This window comes from Tupaia chinensis, unplaced genomic scaffold, assembly GCF_000334495.1.
Source record: "Tupaia chinensis unplaced genomic scaffold, TupChi_1.0 Scaffold000682_1, whole genome shotgun sequence".
Classification (NCBI taxonomy): domain Eukaryota; kingdom Metazoa; phylum Chordata; class Mammalia; order Scandentia; family Tupaiidae; genus Tupaia; species Tupaia belangeri.
Genome location: NW_006160205.1, coordinates 3,775,315 through 3,793,151, shown reverse-complemented (window position 1 = coordinate 3,793,151; position 17,837 = coordinate 3,775,315). Strand labels below are relative to the sequence as shown.

The 17,837-nt window shown below is 40.1% G+C and overlaps 1 long non-coding RNA gene across 3 annotated transcripts in view; it reads left to right on the top strand.

Moving 5' to 3' along the window:
• The first annotated feature begins 9,183 nt into the window (after positions 1 to 9,183).
• Positions 9,184 to 17,837, top strand: part of LOC102468806 (uncharacterized) — a 47,383-nt gene continuing 38,729 nt past the window's right edge. The window contains exons 1-3 of one of the 3 annotated variants that reach the window (XR_003551400.1): positions 9,184 to 9,308; positions 9,545 to 9,667; positions 16,668 to 16,741. This is a non-coding gene — a long non-coding RNA (uncharacterized LOC102468806). The remainder of the gene's footprint in view (positions 9,309 to 9,544; positions 9,668 to 16,667; positions 16,742 to 17,837) is intronic. The other 2 variants (XR_001371277.2, XR_336269.3) reach the window with 2 other exon arrangements.

Genomic DNA, 17,837 nt, shown 5'->3' with positions numbered 1-17,837 from the left:
CTGCAATCGTGACAACCAAAAATATAACCAGACATTGCCAAATGCCCCTGGGGTAGGGTAGATGGGGAGAGGCAAAATAATTCCCAGTTGAGAATTAGTAAATAGGAAATCTTTCTTCCTTTCCCTCCCTTTACTACCTTTTTCTTCTCTTCCTTCCTTCCTAGACAGAGAATGAGAGGCCGGCATTTTTGGCAGGGTCTTGCCATGGTTTGATTCTTCTGCCTCAGAATCCCGGTCAGCTAGGATTACAGATAGGTACTGCCATATCATTCAGTTCGATTCAGGATCTGAACCCAGGCCTTCCATGTGGCTGCTGTATCACAAAGTAGCCCCACTGCCTGCACCGCGGTAGCTGTGCCTAGCACATGTTTATTTATGAATATTCTTCTATTACTAAATAGTCTAGTTTAATTAAATTACTGGTCTGTGAAAGCAGGCAGAGAGAAGGTCTCTGGTATTCTTTCACAAAGCAGCTTAAAACACAAAGCAGATTTGGAAACTAGAATAAACATCCCAGTTAACGACACTATTGCTTAAGGATCAGACTTGCACAGCTTTGGCCTGGCTTCTTGTTTCTGTTTTCTAACACAGGCCTTTGGAATGTTACAGGTTAGTTTTGAAGATAAACCTTTCAATTCATAGTCTTCATTTTGGCTTGGACAGGAGTTTGTTTTGGGATGACTGGAAGACTGATATCAAAAGGTATTTCCCTTGGGCTTGACATTTTGGTAGATAACTTCTATAATATTTGAGTATTCCATCCTAGGATCATGGTTCTCCAAAGTGATGTTATTGGGCATCATAACTTTGGAGAAAAAAAATCAGCTCTTGGTCAATAGGAAAGGAAATGGGGACAATTTGTTGAATATTTACTATCTTCCTGGCATTGTGGTAATCACTTTTATATGCTTATCTTACTTAACCCTCACAATGACCTAATGAGGTAAATATTACTACTGTGTCTTGCAAATAAAAGAACTAAGGTTAAACAATTTGTCTAAGGCAAAACAGGTAGTAGCCATGGAGCTGAGGTTGGAACCCAAGTGTGGTAGATTAAAGGGGGCTATAGAATTTTTGCTATTTTCTCTTTGAGAGGTAGGGCTGATTTCCCCTGACCTTGGGTCTTGGCTGGCTCTGCAAGGTTCTGACCGAAAGAATTAAGGAGATTCTAAAAGACCTGTGATCTCCACTTTTGTCTTGGGGTGTTCATTCATGTTCATGACAACCAGAGGCCACGTAAGCAGTTTCATTACCCAGAGGCTCCCATACTGGGAGGATGTCTAAGCTAGCCAATGAGAGAAAGAGAGAACATGTGGAGAAACAGGAAGGTGCCAGAAATGTGAACAAACCTTTCAACCTAACTTGGTCTCCAGTCAAGGAGGCTAAATGAACAACTGCAGCTGATGCCATGTGGAAAAGTACCTTCATCCTGCCAAGTCCTACACACTGAACTGTGAGGAAATGGAATGGTGGCTGTTTTAAGCTACCAAATTCTAGGGTAGTTTGTTACACAGCAACAGATAATTAAAACAATAGGTCTGCTTGACTTCAACACAACTAGTAGGTTATAGAAGGATGAGATATTAGAGGGGACTGAAGCACTGATTTTTTCTACCACATTCCATAAGGGAATGGGTTCTATTCTCTCTCCAGACCCTTAGGTTCTGTGGCTGAGCTGGAGTAAATCCAGCTTTCAGTCATGATTGTATATGTGTACCCATTCAAATCTACAGACTATGAAGCAATGTCAGTGCTTTTGGTCTAGTTCTCTGCTCCACCAACTGCTAGTTTAGACAGCCTAGGAAAGTCTTCATTTTCTTTAAAGTTTATCTTCCTGGCAGATAGCTCCGGAATTCAGAGACCCCATTAGTAACTTAACATTGTAAAATCTCTAGCTAGACAATACAAGCAGTATTTCCCAAACTGGGAAAAAGATGTCATGAAAATACTTAATTTAATGTAATGAATGTAATGAATACACTTTATATTTATTTTACAGTTACCTTCCACTTGTGACAAGTGATAGTGGATTTCCATTTATGCCAATGACAGAAAATTAATTAAAAGTTTCTTTCTTTCTTTTATGGGGAGGGGGTGCTTCTAACAGGGTTTCTGCTCCACAATCCTTGAGTTAGAAAGGATAACGGGCATGTATGCTGGCATCTGCACTACATAGGGAGACTCCAGGATGTGAGCAAAAGACTTTTCCCACATGGGTCCAACTTTATTAAATAGTTTATTAGAGCCACTGCAGCTGAACCAATGACAAAAACTTTACGGCAACTTTAAAACAGTGAATTAATTTTTAAAATATTAAGTAAATTATAGAAGCAGTGATATGAAAACATGGCTAAAATAGCACAGGTGGTGGATGAATTGCTGAAGTTTGGGAATATTTAATGAGGCCAAAAAAGATACATAGGTCATCTTCTATTTCCGTTTAGCCTGGTTATTCATACCTGGGGTTGGCTGTTTTTGTTGTGTACACAAAAGGATCACTCTAGGTATATAAATCATTACTAACCATGGCAGAAATACATGTATCACTGAATTTGGCTCAAGATAAAAATCCAGAGGAAAGGAAGTAGCATACAAGGCCCAACTTGGAAAGCAGTGAGTTTAGATAGGAGTGTTACGTTTCACTTGGAAAGCCTGAATAATAATTAATGTGACGAGTCTTGGCTGCAAAGGTAAAGGAAGACACGGAGTAATGAGCCAGGAGTCAGCTAGGAGGCTCTGCTGACGCACAATCATGACCATGTTGCTGTCTAGAACTGATCGGTAGACACCACTGCAAAACCTTGCCTTGTCTTGTCATCACTCTCGGGCAGTCTCATCCTGGACATTATAGTTACTGATTTGCAACTGGATAGTGACTCATGCTTTTCATATTTATAGTCAAGTAAACATAGAAATAATTCTGCATGGATATGCTTCACACTTCACAGTAGATATCCTTAGGGTGGGAATAAGTAGGCCATTTCCTTTTTTTTTTTTACAATGAGTATGCATCCATATGTAAATATGCAAATATTTACAAAGGTAAGTAATGAAAAATCAGGGTTAGGGAAATAGACAGTCAGAGTAATTAAGAATTAAATTCTAAAATCAGACCAATCCAGGACTGAATTCCAGCTCTACTACTTACTAACTGGCTGACCCTAGGCTACTGAATGAACCTCTTCAAGAGGCAGATCTGTTATATCTGAAATGGGGAGCATAAAAGTCCTTACCTCACATTGATGTTGTAAGGATTGAGTGAAATATTCTACAATAATCATTCGACACAGTAGAGTAAGGTAGGAAGGACCCAATAAATGGTGGTCACTACGAAATTGTTAAATTAATAAATTATCAAAAATTTATTATATAAATAGTGGTTATTATTAATCATCATAGTAATAAGAATTGGTATGTTTTAGTAATGCTTGACTGTTTATAAGTATACATTACTTTTATAAGCTTGAAAACATGAATAGTCAATTAAAATATAACATAAGCAGTTAAAAAGAATTATTTTCTCCATAGTGAAAATAATCTTATTTGTCAACGTGTCTAGACTATGGTGCCCAGTTGTTTGGTTGACCACCAGTCTAGAGGTAGCAATGAAGGTATTTTTAAAATGTGATTTAATGTATAAATCGATAGACTTCTAGTAAAGCAGATTATTCTCCAGAATGTGGGCAGTTCTCAATAAATCAATTGAAAGCCTTAAGTGAAAAGACTGAGATTCCCCAGGAATAAGGAATTCTGCCTCCAAACTATCTTCAAATGCAAGACTCCAACTCTTGCTGGAATTTCCAGCATGTCTTGCACATTTTGGAGTTTCCAGACCTGACACAGCTACATGAGACAGTTCCTTAAAAGAAATCTATCCTTCCCTCTCTCCATACATATATGCATGTTTGCATGTGGTGTGTATACACACATACACACACATTGCACACATTTTATTGGTTTTGTTTCTCTGAAGAACTCTAATCCAAATGACTAGTTAATAAATGTAATAAAATAAAACAAATGGTAAGTTCCTTGTGACATTTTCCCTTCATAACAGCAGTCCATGTAAGACAGCATCAGACATACTGTCCTCCTTTTGGGGATGAACAAGCTAAGGCATATAAAAGCCAAGTGCTCCACCAATAGCCAAAGATGTTTATAACATAGTTGGGGCAAGAATCCTACCTGTAGCCAAGTCTTGCTCTGCAAAACTTGTAACATGGCACCATGCACTTTATCTTTCTGCTTGTTAGCATCTACTTCCAGATATTTCTGCGGGTGTCAGATACTGCATGTTATAAGATGGGCCTCCTGCTGAGATCACCCCACTGAGATCATCCCACTGCTGACACAGGTATGTCCTGAACATCCCCTCTTTTCCCCATAGAACTTGGCCACTGCAGCTTCTTTGCCCACCATCTAAGTTATTGTGGACTGTCTATTGAGTAGACTGGTAGGTAGACTGTTCATGTGCTGAGGTCTCCAGCAAAGCTGGCTAATTAAGGAGGGGGGAATACAGAATGAAAATACAGGCAAATTTTGTACACATACACACGTATATAATTTTTCTAGTGACTTGACTATCAGGTTGAGGCAGCAGGAGTAACCATAGTCTTTCAGTGTTGAAGACTTCTAAGGGCCTCAATTCACATCTGCTACTGAGCCATCTGTTTAGAAACACAGTTTTCCTTCAATGTGAAGGCTGGTGTAGAACAATCTATGTCACACAGAGAAACTGCAAGCAGGCACTGTATCATGTCTCAGACTACATGATGCTTCCTTCAAGTTTTCTGAAGCGTTTAGCTCCAGCCCCACCTCCTTTATCCATCCTTACCTTACCTCAAGGTTAAACAATTTGCATTGGAGTTCTTTGTGTTAGGTAAGCAAAAACTATTATTCTGGCTGATCTGGGTCTTTGTCTGAGGTTCAGTATCTACTATAAGTCATTTGTCCTCCATTATTGTTCATGTCTTAAGATCCCTTCATAGCTTACAAACATCTGCAAACAAATTTGTGTTTAAAATTCCCAAGATAGTACAGTCAAAGTAAAGATTATTTCCTCCAATACATTTTATGATGGTAAGAGAAAAAGTGGTTTGGACGAGTGGCATAGCTGGCGAGTAGCAGATCAATGTCTGAATATTCTATATCTAAGACTTTCGCTTTGACACCGAATATTATTTTTCATTCAATCAATAAATGCTTTTTTAAAAAAAATATTATGTGCTTAATACAGCAATGAACCAAACAAATGTAGTTTCTACTCTTGTGGACCTCCCATTCAATTGGGGTCTCTGTGAAATGAGTTGCTTCAATTGGTGCTCAAACAGGGGTAATTTTGCTCCCCAGAAAATATCTGAAATGTCTGGAAGCATTTTTGGTTGCTACAACTTGGAGAAGTGGTACCACTGACATGTAGTGGGTGGATGTCAGGGATGTCATTAAGCTTCCTTTGACCTATAGGGCGGTCCTAAAGAATCACCCAAGTCAAAATGTCAATAGAGCTGAGGCTGTGAAACCCTGAGGAAGATTAATTATTTTCTTCAATCTATGCGTAAAGAATAGAACTTAAGGGGCTGACAGGTGGCACATTGGTTAAGCCACTGGACTCCTACATGGCCAGCTGCAGTTTAAGTCCCAGACCCAGAGACTTGAAACTCACACTGGGCATGTGTACCAGCATGCCCAAAATCCCAAGAGGAGAATGGAGGAGAAAGAATTATGGTGTGGCCAACCCCCATCAGAGGTGACTTCTCACTTTCTCTCTCTCTCTTCATCTCTCTCTTTCTCTCTGGCAAGTGTGCATGCCCTATAGCAAACCTCCTCTCCTCCCCCCCAAAAAAAATGGAATTTAAAATTCATTTTAAATAAGGAGCCCAAGATATGCATAATGAATTTCTATCATGTGGAAACTATTGAATGATTTGGAATTTAAAAAATTAAAGAGATGCCTTCAAAAGAGAAGTGTTAAAAACACTAATTTAGACAAAGGGAAGGAAGGTTTGTCTGGCTATACACAATACTGACAAACTGCTATCAGCACAAAAAACATGCTACATGTGAAGAGTGTTCTTTTTTTTATTTTAGAGGTTTTTTTTTTTTTTTTTTTTTGCTATAGGGTACATACGCTTGCCAGAAAGACAGAGAGAGACAGAGAAATAAAAAGCAAGATATCACCCCGCAAGGGGGGATGGCCACATCACAATCCTTTTTCCTCCATTCTCCTCAGGATCTTGGGCATGCACACACATGTGCCTGGTATGAGTTTAAGCCACTGGGTCTGGGACTCAAACTGCGGTCGGCTACATGGAGTTCAGTGACATAGCCATTATGCTAACTGCTGGTCCCAAGAGTGTTCTTTTGTTATTGTGCCTCTGAATTTCCCTGTAACCCAGTCAAGAAAAACAAGAACCAGACACTGAGATAATTGAGGAACTTCTCTTTCTATGACATTGGAACACCAGCACTGCACATTCTGGGACTAACTTATTTTTTTGGCTTCTGCCATGGAGCATGTGTACTCACCAGAGAGAGACAGAGATAGAGAGAGAGAAAGTGAAAAAATCGCCCATCGGGGGGGGGGGATGCCACAGCCCCTTCTCCTCCATTCTCCTCTAGGGATTTTGGGCACATATGCATATGTGCCCAGTGTGATTTTTAAACCACCAGGTCTGAGACTCAAACTGCAGTTAGCCATGTGGGAATCCAGTGCCTTCCCCACACCACCTGCTGGCCCCTGGGACTGACTTTTTAATTTAACTCTCTAATTTCTGCAATCTTTATGGGTAAAAATGATGGTTCAGTAAGATAGTGGGCCAGCTGATTCTAGTTTTCCAAGCAAAGAAAGTAGGGTAGAAGTGAGATTATTGTCCCAAGCCTTGCGACTGTGACCCTTGGGCTCTTTGGTTACCCAAGGTGGCATTGTTTACCAGGACTGGATGCTACAGCTTTCGTAGGCCGTGACAGATAAGGAATGGCTGGTGCAATGAAGTTTCCCTCCTTTTAAACTGAATCATGCCAGATTTATTCTTACACATAAATTTTGGGATGAAAACCAACCCTCTGAAAAGAATGAACAGGAAATTAAATAACAATAAGCTAGTCAGTAGTTAGAAATAAGTTTTAATGCTATGTTTACACTCAAACACTTGAGATCTTAGACAGGATATTTCCCGTTTGGCCCTCAATTTTCTCATATGTAAAACAAGAAGAGAGGATTAGATGACTTATGAAATCCTATGAATCACATGTTGACAGAATAAATTATGCTCACTGTGATTAAAAAGTGTTTAGGGTGATCCCTTCTCATCTTCCTGCTATCTCTCTCTTCTGTTTGATTCTGAAGACAAAGTGTTGGATAAAATGAACATGACTCCATTTGTCTCTAGGAAAAGCAGACTCATCTCAGGTCACCTGAGCCCCTATCTTTGAGTCAAGTGTTAAAATTCTGAATCAACAACAAAAATATGTAAAGATCATCAATGGAAGTTCACATAACAAGGCCAAAAGTAGTGCCCTACAAGATTTACTCAGTTCTTGGTGAAGGATGTCAATCTTTTTTTCTTTTTTTGGAGAGGTTTTTCCTATAGGGCACATGTCCTCATCAGACAGAAAGAGACAGACATAGAGACAGAAAGCGAGAAATCACCCCCAAGGGGGGATGGCCACGCCACAATCCCTTCTCCTCCATTCTCCTCTCGGGATCCTGGGCACGCACGCACACACGCCCGGCGTGAGTTTAAGCCATCGGGCCCGGGACCCGAACTGCAGTCAACTACCTGGGAGTCCAGAGACATAGCCATTACACTAACTGCTGGTCCCAAGGATGTCAATCTTAACAAGCAAGACTTACGTGGGAACTTCAAATAGTTCATGGAAAAATGGAATTAAAGTATGAGTTTATTTTGGTGCAAAAAAATGCATTTTCTATGAACTGTTTTTTTTTTTTTTTTTGGAGGGATTTTTGCCATAGGGCGTGTGCGCTCCCCAGAGAGCGAGAGGGACAGCAGAAAGCAAGAAATCACCCCCGTGGAAGGATGGCCACGCCACAATCCATTCTCCTCTTGGGATCTTGGGCACTCACGCACATGCGCTCGGCGTGAGTTTTAAGCCACCAGGTCTGGGACTAAAACTGCGGTTGACTACATGGAAGTCCAGCGACATAGCCATTACGCTAATTGCTGGTCCCTCATTTTCTATGAACTTTTTGAAGAACTCACGTATTAAAATTGCTAGAGGACACTGTGCAATCTCCTGAATGTGACTGAAACCACCTGTCTATCCCATCTGACCCATGCATCTTTCCAAAGGCAGTAGAGGTTACAAGTGAGTGTAGAAGTGTACTTAATTTCTATCTAGAATCTTTATTTTCTCCTGGATGTTTGTGCTTTGTGCTTATGGCTAGGTAAGTTCTGTCCATTTAGGAGAATGTGTGTGTTTGGCATAGGACTCAAATCGAAACCAGCAGTTTCCACTCACAGACTTTCATTCTGCAACATTTTTCTGGAGACACCCAGTTCTCCAATCCATCCTAAGGTCTAGGAGGATTCCAAAAAAAGTGACTGCTGAGTTCAGTAAGCCATCAGTTTCTCTAAATGAAGGCAATTGTAGGCCCTCCTTAGGTGTCAGGCAATATGTGTGCCAGTAATAACTTCTCTTGGCCCAGACACTTATATCAGTATGAGTGAGGGAGGTAACTTTTGGAAAATCCTTGGGCTCCCCGGGCTTTTTGCACCCCAGCTGGCTTCCTTGGTTTTCACACCTCATTGTAGTCTGAGGAGTTCTCTAAGAGGAGTTTTCTCAGCAGAACAAAACTTAACTGTTTGTCAAGACAATATTTCTGTAAATCTCTAAACCAAATCAGTAAGGAGGTACTTCTCATTTCAGGGATTAACAAGGGAAATGGAGCTTTCCTTACTGAGGGTAGGAATAAAAAAGGCAATTTTTCATCCAGTAATAAGGCCCAGGTTAGTAAATGCTAGTTATTATTTTATGACTCTTGAACGACCAGGTCAAGCAAACTCTATGCCCTCAAGTAACCCTGAAACCAGGTGGTTTCAGATCTTTAGGCTCCTGTCCCAAAAATTTGTACAGCAGTTTCCTGGAGCTAGCTGGAAGAAGCTGAGGCCGTTGGAATTTGGCCTGGGTTTGTAAATCTTTAGCTAACAGGGGTCTGATTCAATTCTGCTTTTAAAAATCAAAAAGATAATGGGTGCTATTTTAAATCACCCTGGGGTTTGCAACCTTTTTAATTTCTCACTCTGTCTGTAGAAGACCATTTTTTCTTACTGTCTGCCACACCTCTGTAGGTAAGCAGTAGAATGTGCCAGGCCTTCAGAAAAAATGTCTCCTTGTTTGTGTCTCTCATACTCGTCTTTCAGCATGTTGGTTTGCTCTGCCTGAGCTTTTGGAAACTGGCAGCCTTAGGGAGGATTTTGTGACCAGTATTATGATTTTTGTTGTGTGCTTGCCAGTCCTCTTCTGATTCCGGTCGAGTCAGTCTTGTTGAGTCTTGATGCTTATTCTCTTTTTGTTTACTCCACAGGGGATTTCGTCACAGTGCCTCTGGGAATGGATGGCATACACTTTTCTGTATATGTGATGAGACTCCATCTCAAAGTATATTCCAAGTATTGGGCAATCCCTAACTCAACCTCCTTCCAAAATGGTACTATTCTTTTTTTTTTCCCTTAAACCTGATTTCAATGGCATGTTTTGCCTCCTTGTTTGTAAAATCAGAATTTTGTTCTGGATTTTCTAGCCCTAAATTGAGATGATGTAGTTTGAGAGCTGTAGAGTGATTTTCTGGAGCAGCTTCTCTTTTTCTTCAGGACAGCCTTTGGATGGGTTTCATCATAAAGAATGTAGTGCTGGGACCAGCAGTTAGTGTAATGGCTATGTCACTGAACTCCCACGTAGTTGACCACGGTTCGAGTCCCGGACCCAGTGGTTTAAACTCACAGCGAGTGTCTGTGTGTGTGTGTGTGTGTGCCCAAGATCCTGGGAAGAGAATGGAAGAGAAGGGATTGCTGCGTGGCCATCCCCCCCTGGGTGGTGATTTTTCTCACTTTCTGTCTCTCTGTCTCTCTCTGTCTGTCTGGTGAGCGCATGCGCCCTACAGCAAAAACCTCTAAAAAAAAAAAAAAAAAAAGAATGTAGTGCTTGTGGCCAGCACGTGAAGGGATCACTATAATTTAACAGTGGGCTTAAAATATTATAGATTTGGTGAGTGGATGTCATAGGCTGGCTCTTGGGTTAGATCCATCCAATCCAGGTCTTTAGGAGAGCTGGTATCTTTTGCCACTTGAAGTTTTGTAAGAGTATGATAAAAGACAATTCTTCCAGCCAACAGGCTGGATCACCTAGGGATAGGGGTTTTCCTATACTCAAAGCAGTAGAACAGGGAGGCCTTTTATTATGAATCAATATCAAGTGTACTTTGGGAAGTCCCAATGAGTATTCTGGGGCCCACAAAAAGCAAGTCTGGGTTAATTCCAAACCTCAAGAGATCCTGGAGCAAGGCTGCTTCAGCCCATTTGAAATCCTTTCCAAGAACATGAAGAACGTCCTCAGGTGAGTCCAGTCCTCATTTCTTGAGCATGCTGCAGTCATTATACTGGTATTGCTGACTTGGCTCAGAATCCTATTTGTTTTAACTATTGCTTTAAAAAAAAAAAAAAAAAAAAAAACTTTGCCAGAGGGCACATGTGCTAGCTGGAGGGAGAGAGAAAGTATCTCCCATGGAGAATGGTCATGCTGAAATCTTTTTCCTCCATTTCTCCCTCCTTTTCGTATTTAGGGCACACATGCACATGTGCTTGAAGTGTTTCTCAAGCCACTGGGTCCGGGACTTGAACCACATAGACAGCCATGTAGATCCAGCTGCCTTAATCATGACACCCTAGACTGGCCCTACTATTGTTAGTACTCATTGAGGAGATATTCAAGTCTTATTTGTTCTGAAAACAATGATGGCTGCCAGAAGGTGGCATGGTGGTTAAGGCACTGGACTTCCAGATAGCTGACTAAGTCCCAGACCTGGTAGCTTGCTTTCTCACTTCCCCCCTCACCCTCACTCTCTGGCAACTATAATAATAAAATAATAATAAATCCATAATTATTTTTTTAAAAAGCTCTTCTGTTAAAAAGAATGACAAGCTCAGTCTATCTCTAGATTTTAGTTCTAAAATACAATATCGATATATGAGAATGAATTCACAGGGTAAGAATTCTTAGCACATACCAACAATTAGATACCCTGCTGTTTCTTGCTTTCAATTCTGTGATGGCTCTTTATTTCACCCGGACACAGCTAAAGTTTTTACAGTGATTTAAGACTCAACATTCCTTACCCTGCCATATTTTTTTTCCCACTTCTTCCACGGGAGACAGACAGAGAGAGAGAAACAGAAAAGGCACCCCCAATGGGGTTTTCACATTGCAATCCACCGCTAGTCTTAGCTGTCCTGAAGCACAGGCGCATCTGCACCCAGTACACTCAAGGAAGTCCTGGGATGTGAACCCAGGACTTTCTCCACATAGGTCCATTTGCATTATCATTGCACTGCTGCCTGGCCCCCGCCGCCCATTGTGCTTTATGACCCCATTGTGCTTTCTGACCTTGCCTCCTAATGACTTTCCCCCTCTGCACATGACCTGCCTTATAACTTTGGCTTTCTATCCCAGATTTCTACACGGTTTGCTCTCTCATCTCCTCCAAGGTTTTGCTAACAGCTCACTTTCTCTCTGAGGCTTTCCCTGACTACTTGATACCGCAGCTGTCTCCCTGGCCCTCCTAGGGTTTCTGATCACCCTAGTCTCCACTGTTATTGTTTCCCCCCCAAGGCACTTAGAAATACTATGTCACTTAAGTATTTTATGTTATTACTTGTTTCCCTCAACTATGATGAATGCAGACTCCATGAGAGAAGCGATTTTTGCTTGTCTGTTTTGTTTACTGATAAATCCCACATGCCTAGAACAGTGCCATAATGCTGGGTAGACAGTAGGGACTTAACAAATACATACATACATACATATATATGTATTGTGTTGAAAAACTCATGACATATTTTTGTTTTTTTTAATCCAAAAGTGCATCATGACATATGATATATATAAATATACTAAATTGAATTATTTAAAAAATACATGTAACTAATTTATAAGCTATCAGTCTTTTTGTCTCTCTATTGATAAAAGTTTTAGACTTCCCGAGGTTTTGTAAGGACACAGTTCTTTGGTTTGGGTTGAGGTTAAAAAGAAAGAAAGAAAAAGAAAAACCTCTCTATTTGTCAAGAGGATAATATGTCGAGAACACATAGTAAATACTGTGCTTAAAATCAGACTTGCTGGGGGTCAGCAGATGGCATAATGATTGCATGATTGCATCGCTGGCCTCCCATGTAGTTGACTGCAGTTTGAATCCCGGACCTGGCCACTTAAAATTCACGCTGAGCGAGTGTGCATGCCTGCCCAAAATCCTGAGAGGAGAATGGAGAAGGGATTGTGGCATGGCCATTCCTCCTGGGGGAGGGAGGGATTTCTCACATTTTGTTTCTCTGTCTCTCTCTGGCACACACATGTGCCCTGTAGTTAAAAAAAAAAAAAATCTCTCTATAAACAAAATAAAACAAAACAAACCAGTAGGCTACTAAAAACTTAGGCCCTTTTAGGAACAGCTCTCATTACAGTAATTAATCCAGCAGACATGTAGTTGGAGGGTTTTTGATGGCAAACAACAGAAAACTACACTCATACATGTTCTTGAAACAAAAGGTTATATCCAACTATGGTCCATTTTATTGGTAAGTATCTGCCCAAGAGAATGAAACATATGTCCACAAAAATTTTGTATGAGAATATTTGTAGCAGTTTTCTCATAGTAGGCAAAAACTGGAACCATCTCAAGCATCAATTAATAGAACAGATGAACTATGATATACTCAAACAATGGGGCTCCATTAGCAATAAGGGGAATGAGCTACATGTAAGGATATAGATTAATCTAAAAACTGTCATGCTGAGTGAGAAGACTCTTACACAAAAAAGTATGTAGAAAATATCAGAAATGTAGTTATCTCTGGAGATTTGTGGAGGAGACTGACAAGGAACGATCATGGATGAACAATCCAAGGTGGTGATGGTATTCTATATTTTTAGGGGTTTGAATTACACAGATGTATGCATTTGTCAAGACTCAGTAAACATATAACTAAGATCTATGCATTTCACAACATACAAATTTTATTTTGGAAGAAAAGAATATAAATAAATATTGATCTCTAGTAAATCATACAAATGCTGAAGTATTCCTGTCAGATATACTATATAAAGCACAACAGTTTTTAGATTCATCCACATTGTTACCTATAGCTCATTCCTTTTCATTGCTGGTTATCCCATCGTATGTATGGTAAACTGGACAGATATTTACACTTACTTTAAAATGTATCAAAAAATAAAAGAGATTGAGGAATTGGTAGAAGGAGTGACATATGAATAGATATAGAATAAAGAAAGTATAGCATATATTAAAGACAGCTTCTAAACATTTTTTAAAAAGTCTTGACTATATGTTGAAACAATTTATAATATAATATTAAAAATAAGATAAAGAGAAGCCTGCTTCATGTAACAAGGAAACTGAGAGATGGACCAGGTGAGCCCAAGGATTTATCGTTATTCTCTATGCTGTTCCTTCTGTCCTGTTTCTACTAGTAAACCATTTGTACTTCTTTCTAGGATCGGTTTCTCCACTTTATACTGGGTCCCACTTACTCTTATCATTCAAAAATATTGCTCAATAAATTTCTCCTTATCTCTCTTGCAACATAAACTTTTCTCTCTCTTTCTCTCTTCTGGATCATTCCCTTCAGCACATAAACATGTAAGCAGTATGTGTAATACTGCTTATTTTAAGTCTCTCCTGTGATGTTACATGTCTCTTCAGGTAGCATCATCTTTTTTTAAGGATTATTTATTTAATTTTATTTATTCATTAACTTATATATATATTTTAATTTGACCAGAGGGGTGGGGGGAAGAGAGGAGAGGGAAAGTGAGAAAGTAAACAACCAGGTCCGGGACTCGAACTGTGGTCGGCCATGTGGGAGTGTCCAGCACCTTAACCACCACACCACTACTGGTCCCAAGGTAGTGTCATCTTGGTCTCCTTTACAGCAACACTCTTCAATGGACTGTATTGCTTACTGTCTTCACTTCCTCTCCTTACATTCTCTCCCACTCCAAGCATGTTCTAATAGCCACTGCTCCACTGAAATAACTTCTGTTATGATCATCAATAACATTCTTTCTGCCAAAAGAATGGTCAAATCTCAGGCCTCATCACATTTAAGTTGCTTTGCACATTGATGACTACTCTCTCCTTGAAACATTTCCTCCTTTTGGTTGTTCTTGGTCTTCTTTCTGGTTCCTGGACAGTGTTCTTTTCAGATATTTCCCCCCAGGATGCTACTCATCTTCTTTACCTCCTGAAATTGTCTAGGGCTAGTCTCCTTTATTTCACCCACATTCAGTTCCTAGTTAATGCCATCCATTCATCAAGAACTCCTAAATGTATAATTCCACACTGACCTCAGTTCTCAATTCTAGATTCATATTTTCAATCACTCCAGTTGCCTACTGTGTCATGTTGAGTATCTGATAAGCTTATCAAGCTTAATGTGTTTGACTTCTGACCACCTCTTCATCACCAATATTTTCTTCCTATAGTCTCTGTCATCTTAGTGGATGGAAATCCTATTCTTTCCATTGTTTTAGGCCTATAATCTTACAGTCATCCTTAACTCCTCTCTCAGTTACAACAGCAAATGTTGGTAGTGAAATGTTCAGAACATATTGGGTTGTTGGAAAAGTCATGACACGTTTTGCAAAGAAAAACATTGAAAAACATGTCATGACTTTTCCAAAGACCCAATATATTGAACGTGAGCACTTAGCACCACTTCTGCATCCCTGATTCAAGTTCTCATTTTTTTCACCGGATTACTAAAATGACCTCCAATTGGGTTGTTCTGCTTCCACTATCCTCTAACTTAGGATTTTGTTCAATTATAATTAATAGATAGAAAACCTCATGACTTACCAATGCCTGTGACTGAGCAACAAATGCTAATGCTTCCTATCACATTGCCATTCCTGACAATATCTTTTTTTTTTTTTTTTTTAGAGATTTTCGCTATGGGGTGTGTGTGCTTGCCAGCCAGACAGAGAGAGACAGAGAGACAGAAAGTGAGAAACCAACCCCCAGGGGGGATGGCCACACTGCAATCCCTTCTCCTCCATTCTCCTCTCGGGATCTTGGGCACGCACGCACACATGCCCAGCATTATTTTTAAGCCACCGGGTCTGGGACTCAAACCGCGGTTGACTATGTGGGTGGTCCAGCGACATAGCCATTACGCTAACTGCTGGTCCCTCCTGACAATATCTTTAAAAAACTATTTGAACTCATTACTTTGAGGTTGTAGGAGTCATTAGGCTTGAAGCTAGATGGCATGCTTAAAGTCTTACTTTTTAGAAATGCTCACAAAATGTAGCTGGCCAGTTAGACAGAAGTCCTATGCCTGGTTGCTATTCATCACCACGTGGAAAAAACAGTTTCTCAGGTTGATGATCCAGACATCCCCTTGCTTCTAGTATTTTCTACATACAATGTTTATCAAGGCATCAATGCATGAATGAGTTTTTCCTGTTGTTTGTTTAAAATTTTTTAAGTCTGGACAGTTTAAATGAAAATGCATATTTCTCCATGAGGCTACATGACCTTTTGTAACAAGGATAGGTTTGCAGGCTAGGAATAAAGACCAGATGAATAAAAATACATCAGATGGTTGAGAAAATTATGGAAGCATGATCTTGAAAGTAACATTGCTAACTGACTGCAGTGATACAGTTCACACACAGTGCAGCCAGTTACTGAATAGGAATATAATTGGTTTCCTTTGAATTCTGTGTATTTTATTTTGTACATCTGAAAAGACTATTTTGGAAAAAAAAATTCATACACTCTTTGAAACTGTCATGGGGATGGGGTACATGACACAAAAAGAGACTTAAACCTTGTACTATTGGGTCATTGGAAAAGTCGTGACACATTTTTGCACAGAAAAACAGAAAAAAACATCATGACTTTTCCGATGACCTAACAGGATGCAAACTCTAAGTAGGTATAGACTTTTTCTCTTTTTTTTAAAAAAAAAATTCATGATAGACATGACATGCACGTGCATGATGAGAGACAGAGAGGGAGAGAGAGAAAGAGAGAGAGAGAAAGGAGTACTCTCAATGGGGTCTCATGATACCACAAACCCCTTCCTCCAGTCCTCTAGATTATCAGGCATTTGGGAACACGTGCACAAGATCAATATATTTTCAGGTCAACCCAGGGATCTGAACCCACGGTTGCCTATGTGGCTTCCAGCATTGCAGTTCAGTTTGCTATCAACAGTGCCATTAGGCTAGACCAACTTTTTCTTTTCTGTACTTTGTTTATCTTTGGCTAAGGAATCTACCACTTGGTAGGATTTGATTAATTGTAAAAATAACCGAAGGGCAGATAGGATTCTGTTATTCGTTTCCTCCCCTTACCCTGGTGTCCACCCCCTTACTTTTGCCTGAGGCTGCCTTTCCTTTATTCACTATAGGTGGCATATTCATTAAAGGAATTGTAGCCCTTGGAAAGGACTGGAGACAACATTTCTGAAAATACTACCAAAAGGTAAGGGTTTTTCTGGAAATGATGCCAAACTTTCAATACATGCCCGTTGGGAGGTAGCAACGTTAAAAAACAAAAAACAAAAACAAAAACTAAACTATCCTAACAGGAAAGAAACTCGTCAATAACTCATACTTCGGGGATTTCCATGTTGCCTCTCCCATACCCCTCCATGGAAAAAAGTCACATTGTATTCTTAATTAATATTTTCCATTTTAGGGATACCTAGTCAAACTACCTTTTCTCAGCAGGTCTAAAGAATTCTGAGATGAGGGACCAGCAGTTAGCATAATGGCTATGTCGCTGGACTCCCATGTAGTTGACCGTGGTTTGAGTCCTAGACCCAGCGGCTTAAACTCACGTCAGGCATGTGTGCGTGCGTGCCCAAGATCCCAAGGAGAGAATGGAGGAGAAGGAGAAGGGATTGCGGTGTGGCCATCCCCCTGGGGGTGATTTCTCACTTTCTGTCTCTCTGTCTCTCTCAGTCTTTCTGGCAAGCGTACACGCTCTATAGCAAAAACCTTTCCAAAAAAAGAAAAAAAGAATTCTGAGATGACTGATTTTTCTCAACTGAAAAATTTTCTCTGTTGATTTTTCTGCCATGTTAAGGGGAAAAAGTCACGGAAAAAAAAAAAAAACAAAAAACCCATAGTTTTAAACATCATGGTTCAGGGCCAGCAGATGGCATGGTGGTTACATTGCTGGATTCTCTCATGGCTGACTATAGTTCAAGTCCCAGACACAGTGGCTTGAAACTCATGCCAGGCATGTGTGAGTGAGTGCCCCAGATCCCAGGAGAATGGAGAAGAAGGAATTGCAGCATGGCTATCCACCCTGAGGGGTGATTTCTCACTTTTACTCTCACTGTCTCTCTTTGTCTTTCTCTCTCCAGCAAGAGCATGAGTCCTAAGGAAGAAAACCTCTACCAAATAAATAAATTAATTAATTAAATAAACCCTGTGGTTCATGTCAATTACTGTACTTAAGAAACGCAAAACAATTAATGTGGCTGCAGCGGGACTTAGAGGTAACCAAACACCATGTTATCTGTGTGCAGACTTACTAAGGTGTATTAGATCTTCCCAGCCTTCATAAAATG